Genomic DNA, 13683 nt, shown 5'->3' on the forward strand with positions numbered 1-13683 from the left:
ATTCTGGGCAACAAACATTAGCATTTTGCACTTGGGTGATGGCAGTAGAGATGGAAGACATAGGAAACTGGATTCTTTTTTTGGAGGTAGAGGTAAGACTGATGGACTAAATGTGTGTGAGGGTTAAAGGTATGACTTTTAGATTTGGCTTAAGCAGTTGGGTGGATAGTGGTGGCGTTTACAAATATTGGGAAGATTGGAGGAGGAAACATTTTTGCAGAGAGAGGGTAGAAAGCAAGAGATTTATTATGGCCATATTGAGTTTTTGATGCTATTAAATATCTGTAAGGCTCTGTCTCTTTGACATCTAGTCTGGAGCTTGGTGGAGAGGACAGAACTGGAGATATTAATTTGACACTCACGCACATGAAGACAGCATTTAAAGCCATCAGACTGGATGAGATCATTTACTGAGTGAGTTACTGAATGTAGATATAAAAGGAATCAACTGGATGATAGGATCAAGTGTATGAGATTATTACAGATTTTTATTTGCTTCTTTATTGTTTTCTATATTTTCCAAGTTTTCACAATGAAAATACATTAGTTCTATAATCAGAAAACAAGTAAAATTATAATAGATCTGCTGCTGCCACTCAGAAACACATCTGTATAACTCCTCGCTCTTTTCTCACCAGAAAAAACATTTCGCTTAGTTAAGCCTTAAAAATCTAAATGTGCCGATTTAGTTGGGAATCTCTGAGACAATGTTTGCATGAAAATCAACATCTCACCTCTTCTGCAGTGCAAATGAGCCACTCATCCTCTCATACACTCCCCTAACCTGCATCTCGCTGCTGATTGAACCTGTGCCTAATTATGTGTTGCTGCTTGAGTTCTGAAGTACGTAATAGCAATGTTTATTTGCCAAGATTGACAGTGATGACTAAGTAATTTTCCTCTTCATGGTTTTTTCTGTTTTTAAGTGAAATAGAGGGTAGCTGTGTCTGTCATGCTACTACCCCAAGAGAGTTGGTGGGGCTGTCCCTGGCTAGTGTGAATCGAGGCAAAAACCCAGATATCTCTGGAGCAGTTTGTCAGAAGCCCTAGTGAGAGCGATTCTCCATAATTCATTTGGCATGACTTTCAGGCAATGGTAAAACAGCTTCTTGGCCTGAACATTTATTCATTCAACTGAAATTCACTATGTCCCTTCATTGTTCCTGGCCCTACATGCTGAACTGAGACACAAAGATAAATATGACCTTGTATATGTTCTCAAGGAATGCAAATTGTAGTGATTCAATTTGAATTCAGTTTATTAAGGGTAATGATGAGGGAAGTGTGGGATAACACAGGAGTGCATAACCAGAGAGAGGGGTATGGTTCAGGGTCAAGGCTACTTGGAAAGGATAAAATAGCTAACATCTATTGAACCGCCAGGCACAGTTCTTCATGCTTTACATGGATTAACCCATTCATTCCTTCCAACAACCTGTGAGGTAGGTACTCACAGAATAATAGGCTATGATTCTCATTGTATGGGAGAAAAACTTGAGCCACAAAGTGGTTAAATCTTAGAAGAGTATTTAAAGTCAAAGAGAAATTAGTTAGGCTGGGGGTGGAGGAAAGTGTTCCCAGAAATTGGAGCAGCATGTGGAAAGGTGTGAGAATGAAGTCATTGAGGGATTTCAGGTATTCATTAAACTGGCATTCATGTTGGGAAGAAGTTCAGGGGAGGGGGCCAGAGAAAAAAGATCAGAACCCGAACCCTTGATGGCATCACTGAGCTGGTGATCCTGCTGCATGGTGAATCTGAATTCTGATTTTCTGGGGGAGAGATGGAGCCGGAGGTATTGAGATGTTTTCAGAAAGGTAGTGACAGAGTCTGATGTGCCTTCTTTCAGGCTGCTTTATGTGGTCTGGTTGGACTGGAGGAAACCAGATAGGAAGTGGTTATAGTGGTCTTGATAAACAACAAAAAGTAACGTACAGCCACCTGGAGTGAGTGTGGACAGAGGCTGATGGATTCAAGGGGTCTCGTGCAGTAAACGATTGGACCTGGGGACCTATAGGAGGTGAGGGTCTAATGTGAGGAGTCAGAGCCAATGTCCAGGTTCCTCCTTGGGTAACTGGGTAAAGGGCGGTATTTCCTTGAGACCAGGAGACCCAGGGGAGGAGCAGGTCTTGTGTAGACAGATGGTCCGTGGGGTTTGTTCTTTGAGGTGCTTGAACTTGGGTCTCTGGGGAACAGGAGAAAACAATGCTCAAGCAAACTGTCAGAAATACATGAATGTATATAGATGGAAACCCAAATGCAGGAACAAACCAACCAACCAACCGACAAACACTTCTCAACCTGCCTCTTATCTGCAACCTGAAATTTCAGCATTTTCCTGAAAGCTAAAGAGGAGGAAGATCTTAAAGATGTTCTTACAAGCAAAGGGTGGTAAATAGAAATTAATTGGATTGCACTTGTTATTAGTGTTTCAATACGTGTTAAATGTCACTGACATTTTGCACCTTTTGAAAAACTCTATTTTAGGAAAAACGTGACACTTATATTCATGAGACCTTTCCTAGGTTTATTGTTGATGTTTCCTCCTCTTCCTCCCACCCTTTGTTCTCTGTAAGGTGTTAATTTCTCTAAACCCAAATTCTCCCGTCTGACAGTTCAGCAGCCCATTCTTTCTGGTAGGGAAGGCAGGTCTTTATTTATGAATGTCCTGTTTCGCAGATAAGGAAAAGGAGACTCACAGAGAGTAAGTGATTTTCTCATGGTCTCAATCCGAGTCAACAGTGGAGCCGGCGTTTCAGGACGGACCCTTCAGGTCCCAAAGGCCCATGTTGCCATCCACCTTCACCAGCTCCCTGAGAAGTAGGTTGGGTAGATATAGGACACAGGCTTGGAAGAGGGGCTGCACTCCCTTCATTGTTTCCAAGCAGAGTTTTCTGGTTCTTTAAAAATAATGAGCACTGAACAGTGTGGGTTGTAAGTAAGATAAGAGCAGCAGGTCTGCTGAGCTCCTTTTTAGAGTCAAGGAAATGGTCTGAAATGAAGCGATGCGGTGTTGCTTGCAAAAGTCTAGAAATGTTTTCACTTGGCTAGAGAAGTTTACCACTATCCTCTCTGAGCAAGAGGATGGTTGAGAGAGAAGCATCAGACTGGACATGGTTCTATTGTTTCTTAAGTGGAGGACATTTCAATGCCAGGAGAGGTGCCATGAGAGCTTCAGCCCCTCCCACTTTGTTGATGGACTTCCCCATTGGAGTAGTTTCTAGGAGCACCAAGACACACTTATTCATTCACCAAATAGTTATTTAGCACCTATGTAAAGTGTACTCCCAGTCGCTTAGCCTACCTCTGGCTCTACTTTCATCCTCTCTAACTAAACCTATATATATTTTTATATCTCATTCCTATTCTTGATAGAAATCATAATTTGCCTGAGACAATCAGATGATGGTGATTACCTGCCAAGGACTGTATTGGTGGGCCAACTTAAATTGACCCAATCAGATTACAAGGAAGTTTTTATAGACTACACTTGGGAAAGAGGTTTCCCTCTTTTCTCTTCTAGATGTGAATCATAAAGTATGTGGTGTTGAGGGTCATGCTGTGACCACAAAGGCAACCAGCTTTAGGGTGGAACTGAACTGATGATGGCCAGATAAAAAGATCAGAACCCGAACCCTTGATGAGATCATTGAGCTGCTGATCCTACTGCATGGTGTATCTGACTTCTGATTTTTTTGAAGTTACACATTTCCTCATTGTTTAAGCCAGTTTGAGTTTGAGTTGGGATCTGCTATTACTTGCAGCACAAAGCATTCTAACTAAATCAATGACTTCTTTGTTCCAGGCACAGTGCCCGGCCCTGGAAACGCTAGTCAATAAGACACAATCTTTGCTCATTGTGGAGTGAGAGAGGCATACAAGTGAGCAGAACACTTCAATTCTTACTTATCAGTTCAGTGCAATGATCTCAGTGAGCCCTGAAGGCTACGGGAGCACCTGGGAGGGAAGCCTCATTCAATCCTGGGGACAAGGGAACCCTTCCTAGTGGAGGTGGCATTTAAGTTGAGACCTGAAGGATGAGTGAAGATTCACTGAAGACAGAAGAGTCACTGACGAGATGTGCTTTAAGTCTGAGAGAGGCAGGATCAGATTTAAATTCAGAAGAATCCCTCTAGCAGGCCATGGAGTAGAGAGTATTTTACCCTCAACTGCTTATGCATATTGGCTCCCAGTGCTCCCTGAACACTTAGGGTCAGGCAGCTCAGTGTGTACTTCATCAGTAAATCTTGGGGAGAGGGAAGCCCCTTTTCTAACCCTCATATACATGTTATGAGGATTAAATAAAATAACACATGCAAAGAATTTAGCTCCATGCCTCTTTCATAGTCTGTGTGCAATTGATGGTAACCACCACCATCATCATCATTGTTGCGGTTTTTAATTCTTTAGTAATGTAGGATCTTTGTTTCCAAGAACTCTCAAAGTGTGATTTGGAGGTCAGGTAGGCTCTTCTAGCATCTTCACAAGGTTCATAAGCAAGAATCCTGCAGTGTTTACATTTAAACCAGGACAGTGACTATATTTCTAAATCTAATCATAATCAATAACCAATTTAGGATAATTAATAGAAACAAGACATCTCATGGCTACTTAGTCAAACATGACCATCTATCACTTGGGAGGCCTCTTCACAGACAGTGTCAGGTGTGGGGTGGTGGGATGCATGGTGACTGGCTGGAACTTTTTAAGTATGAGAAACCTCCACAGTGGCAGAAAAGTATTTGCAGAGCAATACTTCTGTTTCTAGAAGACTCAAACAGAGCTGCAGTACAGAAAAAAAAAAAAAAAAAAAAAAAAGACTAATAAGTGAGGGTGGCACTTGCTCAACCAACTATACAGAGTGAGATTATGAGGCCCCCTTGGGCCACACCTCCTTTCAAAGGTCAGCACTGAGCTTCTGCCTCACTTCTCCAATAGTCAGGCTGCAAATACTTACGGAGCAGCTCTGCAACAAGCCAGGTATGCTCATAGGTGTGGGAATACAACAGGAAGCCTGAGAGAGCCCCTGCCCTCAAGGAGAATGGATCTCACACTCTGCAGCCCTCCTCTGGCCCAGATACTGCTTTATCACATGGCATGTTCACAGTGGATACTTTTATTCCCCTTGCTATGGATTAAAAAAACTAAGGCATAAAAGAGGCTAAATAGCACCCCAGGTTTCGAAGCTCATAAGAGAACTCAAACCTGGCTCTATCTGACCCCAGAGCCCATACTGTAAGCTCTACCCATCTTCCATCATCATAGTTATGACGGAAGAAATCAAGCCATTTACATTTCTGCAAGGCCAGCAACAGAAAAATCAGTGGATGTAATAGAGATGTACTAAAATCAGTGGCCACATATCAAGTGTCTACCACACACCAAACACATCATAGTCTCTCTAATCTGTTTTTATTTTAAGCCACCTTAAGGAAGGAGATCTTATTGTCCTTTCTTTGCAGATGGGGAAACAAAGGTTCCAAGTCATTAAAGAATTAACCACAATAACAATGAGAATGATGATGATCAATTATACCAACTGAGCACAACCTATGGGAAAGGCCTTACTTATTGTATTTAATCCCTATAACATGTATGTGACTAGGTACTTTTATGTCTATAACTTTTATGTCAAAAATAGATGGAGAAACTGAAGTGTGGGAAGATTAAGTGCCCAAGGCCGCACTGTAAATGGAGCAGTCAAGATTTGAATACGGTAAGCTGGCTTCAGAGACTCCACTCTTAACCAGGCTGATGCCCCGTCAGGGACAGGACACAGAGGCAGGGCTTCCCTGCTTGACAGGCTACCAGAAGCCAGAGTCTTGGGGAGATGTAGATGGGCCCAGCCCTGCATCTGCAATCTTCCAAACAGCCCCCTGGAGGAGGTTCTTCTAGCTCTAGGGAAAGGGCAGAATTTCAATCTCATGTTTTCACACATCTTAAATGGATTTCAGAAGTACTGGGGCTGCCCTGGCTCCTCTCTTTAAACAATGTGGTTAAGCTGCTGTAGCATTGCTAGCGACTGCATTCCTCCTGCATTGTGATGTGGTTTTTGGAAGTCATGCATGCAGTTAGCTAAACCAAACTAAGCTGTTTCATTAATGGGAACAAACTCAAGAGAGAAATTGTGAGTAGAAAAAAGGCAAGTTTGCTATCCAACCCTAATTCAAAAAGCCAGATAATTAGGTAGGCGGGGAAAGGTAGTGTCCCCTCGGATTCCTAGAGTGACTCTCTCTCTCTCTTTTTTCTTTATTAGGTGGTGGTGGTGTGTGCATGCTTATCTGCATTTGTGTGTGTGTGGAGGGATGTCGTGAAAGAAGTTCCAGCAAAAGATCTATTACTCTGGACTCTCTGGGTAAGCTTTCTCTGTCATATGAAGAGCATAATACTGACTAATCGGGTTCAGCTCTGTTCAGCTTCCTTTTCCTTCCACCAGTTCTCTTCTACACAGCCCTCAGCAGCAGCTCCAACGCTTCACCTCTCTGCCTACTCATCCCTCTCCTCTGACTTCGGATCCCACCTCGGCATGAACCCCGTCACTCCCTGAACCTTTCACCTACATGGAGAGGAGAGCACATTCCCTTTGCTCTTTCTTCCCTCTTCATCTCTCAAGCCAATTGTTCTCCTGTGCCCTGTATCCACTAAGAGTTTGCTTGTCAGTTCCCCTACAACTGCCATGGCTCCTTCTTTCCAGTGTGATAAACGTGTCGAAGTCACATGTATTCTGAAAAACAGTCTTCCCTTAACCCTATCTCTCTCACGCTACCTTCCCACTCTTACTCACTTGCCTTCACCACTAAGCATCCTGACACAGTCTGCCCTGTTAGTCACAGCCAAGGGTCTCCACTCCCATCACAGCCAATTCCGGCTTTTCTCCCCTCCTCTAGCAGTGGTCACTGCTGCTGTCTATTATAATTTTCAGACCCAGGGTATCTCTTCATCCATTTCCTATCCACCTCTAGGCAAGGAAGGAGGAGGAGGGTCAAGGTGACCTCTGAAGGGGGAGTGTTGGTATTGAGTTCTCTGGCATTTTCTCAGAGAGAGCCTGGAGTTGCAGACAAAGACATTTTTCATCTACCAAGCTGCATATTTTTACTTAGATATTTTAAAAAGCAATATCGAGCTCTGAAAGAAAATGTAACATTGATGCCAAATCAGATGAGAACTAACACTTGGTATCAACAGGAATATATTTGAATTTAAAAAGGCTAGCTGCATCTGACAGCAATGTGTCTCAGCTACTTAGAGGCTGAGTGGGGTGGGGGTGGGGGAGAGAAGAACATTTCATCATCCATCCATCCATCCATCCATCCATCCATCCATCCATCCATCCATCCATTTCTTCTACAGACATTTATTGAGTCCTGATTCAAGGCCAGGTTCTGTGCATGGCACTAGGGAGGCAACAATGAATAAGACAAAGAGAAGGGTGTACAGCAGTGGTTAAGGGAATGCACACTGGCTGCTTGAAGTGCTCCACCCCTCCTGAGCTGTGAATCTTGGGCAATTATCTAGCCTTTCACTAAGTGTTCAGATTTATAAAATGGAGCTAATAATAGTAGTCACTTCATATGTTTTTTAGGAGGACTGTAGTGGGTTCCCCCCACCCCCAAAGATACGTGTACTTAGAATCAGTGACTTTGATCTTATTTGGAAAAAGAATCTTTGCAGATGTTATTAAGGATCTTGAGAGGAGATCATTCTGGATTAGGGTGTGTGCTAAGTCCAATAACAGGTATCCTTTTAGGGAAAGGGAAAAGACACAGAAGAGAAGGTGATGTGAGGGGAGATGGCAGAGACTGGAGTAACGCGTCTGTAAGCCAAGGAACACCAAGGCTTTCCCACAGCCTCCAGAAACTAGGAAAGAGGCACGAATCAGGTTCTCCCACAGAGCCTCCAGGAGGAACCAACCCTAATGACACCTTAATTTTCCACTTCTGGCTTCCAGAACTGTGAGAGGATACATTTCTGTTGTTTTAAACCACCAAGTTTGTAGTCATTTGTTACAACAGTCTTAGGAAAATCAATACAAGGATTAAATGAGATGATGTGTATAAACTATTTAGAACCACTCCTGGAACATAATGAGCCTTCCATAAATGTTTATTAAGATGGTGGATAGGTGATAGATAGGGTGATAGTCTATATCTTGTGACTCATAGGGAGGCAAGGAAGGCTTCACATCCGAAGTGACATTTAGGCTGAGTCTTCAATGGGAGGTAATTCCAGAAGAGAAAAAAAGTTTAGCACTCAAGATGCGTGCAGTGCGAGTTGTTTAGAAAGGAACTGACATTTTCAGGAAATGATAAGCATGATATTTCAAGGCACTTTATAATTCCTATGATAGAATGCTATTCCCTATCAACTCCCAGGTCCTGCCAGAGAAGCTTACTGGAAACATTTTATCAATACTTCCTTTCCTATTTCCTTTCTGTTCTCTACCTGAGGCTAATAGAGAAGCCAGTGAGATGGGAGAGGCTGATGTGATTCCTCATATTTCCCACCTACAATTTGGCCTTAAATAGCCCCCTCATAGCTCTGTGACACAATGTGACTGCTGGAGTCGAATTCTCCCTTCCAGAGGGCTTTAAGAAATCACCAGCTGAAGCTCAGTCGATATAGAACACAGAGGCTTCCATCTTACCATTGCTTTTGGAATTTTTTCACTCAGGAGGTTCAGTTAAATAATGCAATTGCAGTGAACTTATCTTGACTTCAGCTGGCTATCACTTTACAGCAGTAGAAACTGCTTCCAGTTATAAATAACAAAAAACCTAAGTAACAGTGGTTTAAACAAATGTCTTTCCCCCTCCCAATTCCATCTCAGAAGAAATTCAGGATGAGTCCAACTAGGCTTCTACAGCGTAAGCACAATGCATTTAGGAACCCAGCCTCCTTCAACTTTCTGGAGCACCAGTAGGTCATACTTTAGAAAGCATCACACTTTCACACTCCTGTGGTCTCATGGTTGTAACATGGCTGCTCCATGTTCCAGAAAGAATAAAAAGGAGGAGAGGAGGTAGAAGGGGATGTAGAAGGGGAGAAGAATGCAATGTGGAGAAAAAGGTGATAACTATAATTGGAAAACAAAAGTTTCCCAGAAAGTTTCAGCTTACATTTCATTGGCCAGAAATGTGACATATGGTGTTCCTAGCTGCAAGGGAAGCTGAGAAATATATTTTTTAAAACTGGGTACATTACCATTCCAATTAAAATTAGGCTTCAACTAAGTAAGAAAAATGGGAGTGATAGCTATTGGGCAGGCAATTAACCAACCACAATTGCCTTTGTTAGTTGAATATAGTCTTTGTTAAACTTAAATCTGATTGTGTCAATCCCTTGCTTAAAATTCTTTATTGAGTTCACAACTCTTACAGGCATCTCCACTTCTTTATGGAAACTCTTTGGCATGATATTGGACACCCTCATGAATTCTCTGATCAACCTTTCTAGCTTTGGCTTATCTTCCTCTCTTGGCATTCCTCTTCGGGTCATCCAATACCACCTGCCACTCCCAGAACACCAGGCTCAGCACTTTTCACCTCTATGATTGCATAAATGCCCCCTTTTCCACCTGGAATGTCCTCTCTCCATCACTTTTTCTTCCTGGCATACACTCCAGACTAGTCATTTAAGACTCTGTTCAATGGTCTAGCTTTTCCAGTGTTAACCACTCCCCATCCCTCAGGCAGCCAGTTCCTCCCTTCTCCTTGTTTCTGAATAACCTTATATTGTTTTGTGAATTGTCTCTGCAAGCCCCAAATGAAGTCAACATAAACAATTTATCATTGGTGCTTGCCATCAGTGTTGGCATCATAGTTTTCAGTGGGTCTTGGGCCATACAAAATTGACTAAGAATTCTTCTCCTTCTAATTAAGCACATTTTGTTGAGTCTTAACATCATTTTAGAGATAACTCAAATATGAAAATCCAGCCTCTCAATTGTGAATATCTGGGCTATGATAAAATATCTAGAAATTTTTATATTGCAATAAAAGCATGCAAAATGAATGGTTGAATATTGTTATCTTCATTTTACAAATAAGGAAACTAAGACAACGGGGTTTAAGTAGCTTGCCTGAAATCACACAATCAAGTGGGTCACCTGGGATTTGAATCCAGGTGGGCTGACTTTAGAACGTACATTCATGATCATGGTATCTCCCTCTCGTTTGTATATTCAAGGGCATGATTAAGTCATTACTTCCATTCATGGCTGGTGTTGGTACAAATTAATAATACCCTTTTGAATGCTAATTGTACCTTTGAGAATTTATTTTAATGAAATTATCCAAAAGTGTGGCTGGGGATGCCATGGGCAAGATGTTGTCTACATTATTATTTATAATATTGCAAAATCTAAAAATCTAAATGTTCAGTCACTCATGAGTTATATATTATAGTTATGTGTTTCCATTCAATGTTATGTAGTTCTGAACATTTTTAGTTGTGAAGACTCTATAGCAACATGGAAAATATACTATTAAGTGAAAAAAAGGACGTTTTAAAATTGATTAGAGCCATGTAAAAAGTGCTCAGGAATGAAACTAGTAGAAAACATTCCTGGATATGGATGTGGGAAGTAGGAAAGTGACTTTATTTTGATGTCTCCTCTAATATGGTCACATTAATAATTGTAAACATAAAGTTTTAAATTCTGAAGGTAAAGACTTCTCCAATCCTTAAAGCTCCACCTGTTTGCATGAGTGGAGTGTACACACAAGTGTACAAGTGAAAGGAGTGAGAGATACTTTTGTTTTGCTAAGCTTATTCCTCTGAGAGCTATGCCATAATGGTGGCAAATAGTGAATCAATAAGTATAGTTGTAAGGAAAGAACATACAGGAAGTTTTGTTAAACTTAGGACTAAAAGACTTGACGAATGTATGTGAGTAACAAATTTCTTTTATGCCTCCCTAAGTCAAGTATGTTCTTTTGGATGGACAGAAAAAAACACATTTACCATCAAGACCATGTTTCCCAAGGGTTGCCACGATCAATGCAGAGGTGCAGTCAAAGCCTCACACCAGGAAGCTAACGGGTCCAGCAAGCCCCAAACATCTCCAGTGGAAGTCACATCTCCAAATGTTGCATATCTATGCTCACTATTCATGAGCTGTCAGAAGACACATCTCACGTCTGTCCTGTTTCTTGATATAGCTAGCACCAAATATTTGCTCCGAAATCTTGGTTAAGTGCTTGGGCAATGCGGTGGGATCAGCATCCTGTACCTTCCAAGGAACAGAGTTTCTTTCTCTACCAGTTCCTGACTATGGTGGAGGCTGCTTGGTCACGTGCTCTTCCTAAGCACACTGGAAGCTCATACACTTCCCAGTCCCTTTGTGGACAGGTGGAACAATGTGACTAGATCCAGCCCATAAAAAGAGACTGAAAGTGATGTGTGCTACTTCCTGGATCAGGCATTTGAGTGGGTGAAACACTTCCAAGCTCTCAGCATTGACCTTGAGATTCACGTGTTGAGATGACAGCATCACCAGATAGAGCAATCCAAACCCCCCCGAGTCAACAGGTCTAGGACACCTCACAGACATTCACAGGGAATATGTGTAAGAATCAAATCTCTATGGTACTAAGCCAGAGATTTCAGGATTTGCCCCGTTGCAGCCCCTACCATGACTTATATAGCAATAAATTCCATTTATTTTACATAAACAAAGTGAGAATATGGATTAGACATGAACTCAGTAAAAGCATTGTTCATAAAATATTTCATGGAGACCATGTTTACTGCAGTGAAGTCCATTAAGTCACTTTCTCTCCTTTCTGAAAACATACAGGAGAAACTTCTCAACCTGCAGTCCTTAGAAAAGGTTGAGTATCTGTTGAGTATTTGAATATAAAACGTTACTCAGAACGCGATCTTATTGATAGGGATGGGGAGGAGGAAGGGTGAGAACCAAGTTTTTAGAATGAACACTGAACAAATGATCCAGGAGCCATACTTCTAACCCTGGTAGAGGCAGACAGTGTAACTCAGCTCTGAGTTAATAATTATGTTGTTGATTTCAATTTACTTTTCTTCTAGGCTTCAGGACTATTAATTTTTCCATTGATTTATAACAGGGTAGCTCAAAGAATAAGCTAATGGTGACAATTATGACTGCAGGATGTGCAGTAAGGTAGTTTGTGGCACAGGCTTTCATAAGCAAGTGGGGCAATACTGAAATGGATCCTGTGCAGTGGGTGTGACTTGCAGTTAGCTTAAAGTGACTATGCTTGTGGATTCAGGGTCCTCAGATGCTGTTTAATCACTGGCACTTCCTCCTTCTGAAGTTCACACATCACTTTGATTCACATTTTTGATGGAAAATATTCCTTCCCTAAAACTCCCTCAGTTAGTGATGAATACCTGATGCAGAAATACTAACATTTGAAAATCTCAGCTGAACCTCAACCTCACCTCAGCTTTACCTTGGCTTTCCATATCTGGGTAGATTTAATGACTTAAAATATCTCGTGTACAAGCATTGAAAGATAGTGCTGTAATATTTCTAGATTTCCTATCTGTAGTCATATCTGTAAATGATTTACAACAGATGCACATAGACACATGTGAAAAAAATTCTTTATTAATTTCTCACATTTCATTACAAAATGTATGTTGCAAACAACTTGAATAACCTACTTGTGGTTTCTTTTTTTTTTTTTGTTTTTGTTTTTAAACCCTTGGCTTCAAGGACTCAGGGTCTCCCTATCTTTTATGAAGTTTTGGGAAACACTGGTTACTAGAGTCAATAGGTTATCATTTTGCTATTTATTTTCTTCTCTCAAGCTCTGAAAAAAATGTCCTCTGTATAAATTAAACAACAACAAAAAATGTTGTAAATTCTATGTCATTACAGTCAACAGAATTATAATAATGCATCCAAAATGTGCGGCCACAAAATATCAGGTATATGTTTGAAAAAGAAAAAAAATGACATTCTAGCCTTGTTAAAAGGATAATGGTCCCATATTTTTATTAACAGGTTAGCAAAACAAAATCCAATGGATTACAATATTTACATGTTATTTGAAAAATAAAGTAGTGATAAAAGCATGTCACAATTATTTTCTTTTTTTTTTCCTTTTTCTTTCTTTTTTTGTTTGTTTTTTGGTAACCATTACAAACACCCAATCCAGGTATGGAACTGTTTAATACATTTGAAATGAGGCCAATTAAAAACAAATATAGACACAAAATGAATCTTTGTCTGGATAGTTCACACTTTCCCCATTTTCTGGTTTCCACATGATGGCCCCCATCCCTTAAAAAATTAAATTAAAACAAACATCCTACAAATAAAAATTCTTAACAGTAAGAAAATAAAAGAAGAACATGCTTTTCAAGTAAGCACTTATTCCACAAATGCAACATCTTTCCATGGATTTTATTTGAAGCTGTGTGGGACACTGTCATCTCAGCAATTCCCCTTCCCTTTCTTCCCTCCCACCCTCCCACAACCCTTCCAAGTAAAAAAAAAAACAAAACATGAAAACCAAAGGACTCACACATGCACACACACACTCATACACACACACACACGCACATCCAAGCACACGCACACACGGGCTTCTAAAACCTAGGCTTCAAGAAAAGTTCTTTTCTATTTTTTGGAATGAAACCCTTTGTTCACAATCAGAACATATTATAAATGTAAGCTTAGATTTCGTCTAAGCTGCTCC

Source organism: Piliocolobus tephrosceles, chromosome 14 (assembly GCF_002776525.5).
Source record: "Piliocolobus tephrosceles isolate RC106 chromosome 14, ASM277652v3, whole genome shotgun sequence".
In the NCBI taxonomy this organism is placed as follows: Eukaryota; Metazoa; Chordata; class Mammalia; order Primates; family Cercopithecidae; genus Piliocolobus; species Piliocolobus tephrosceles.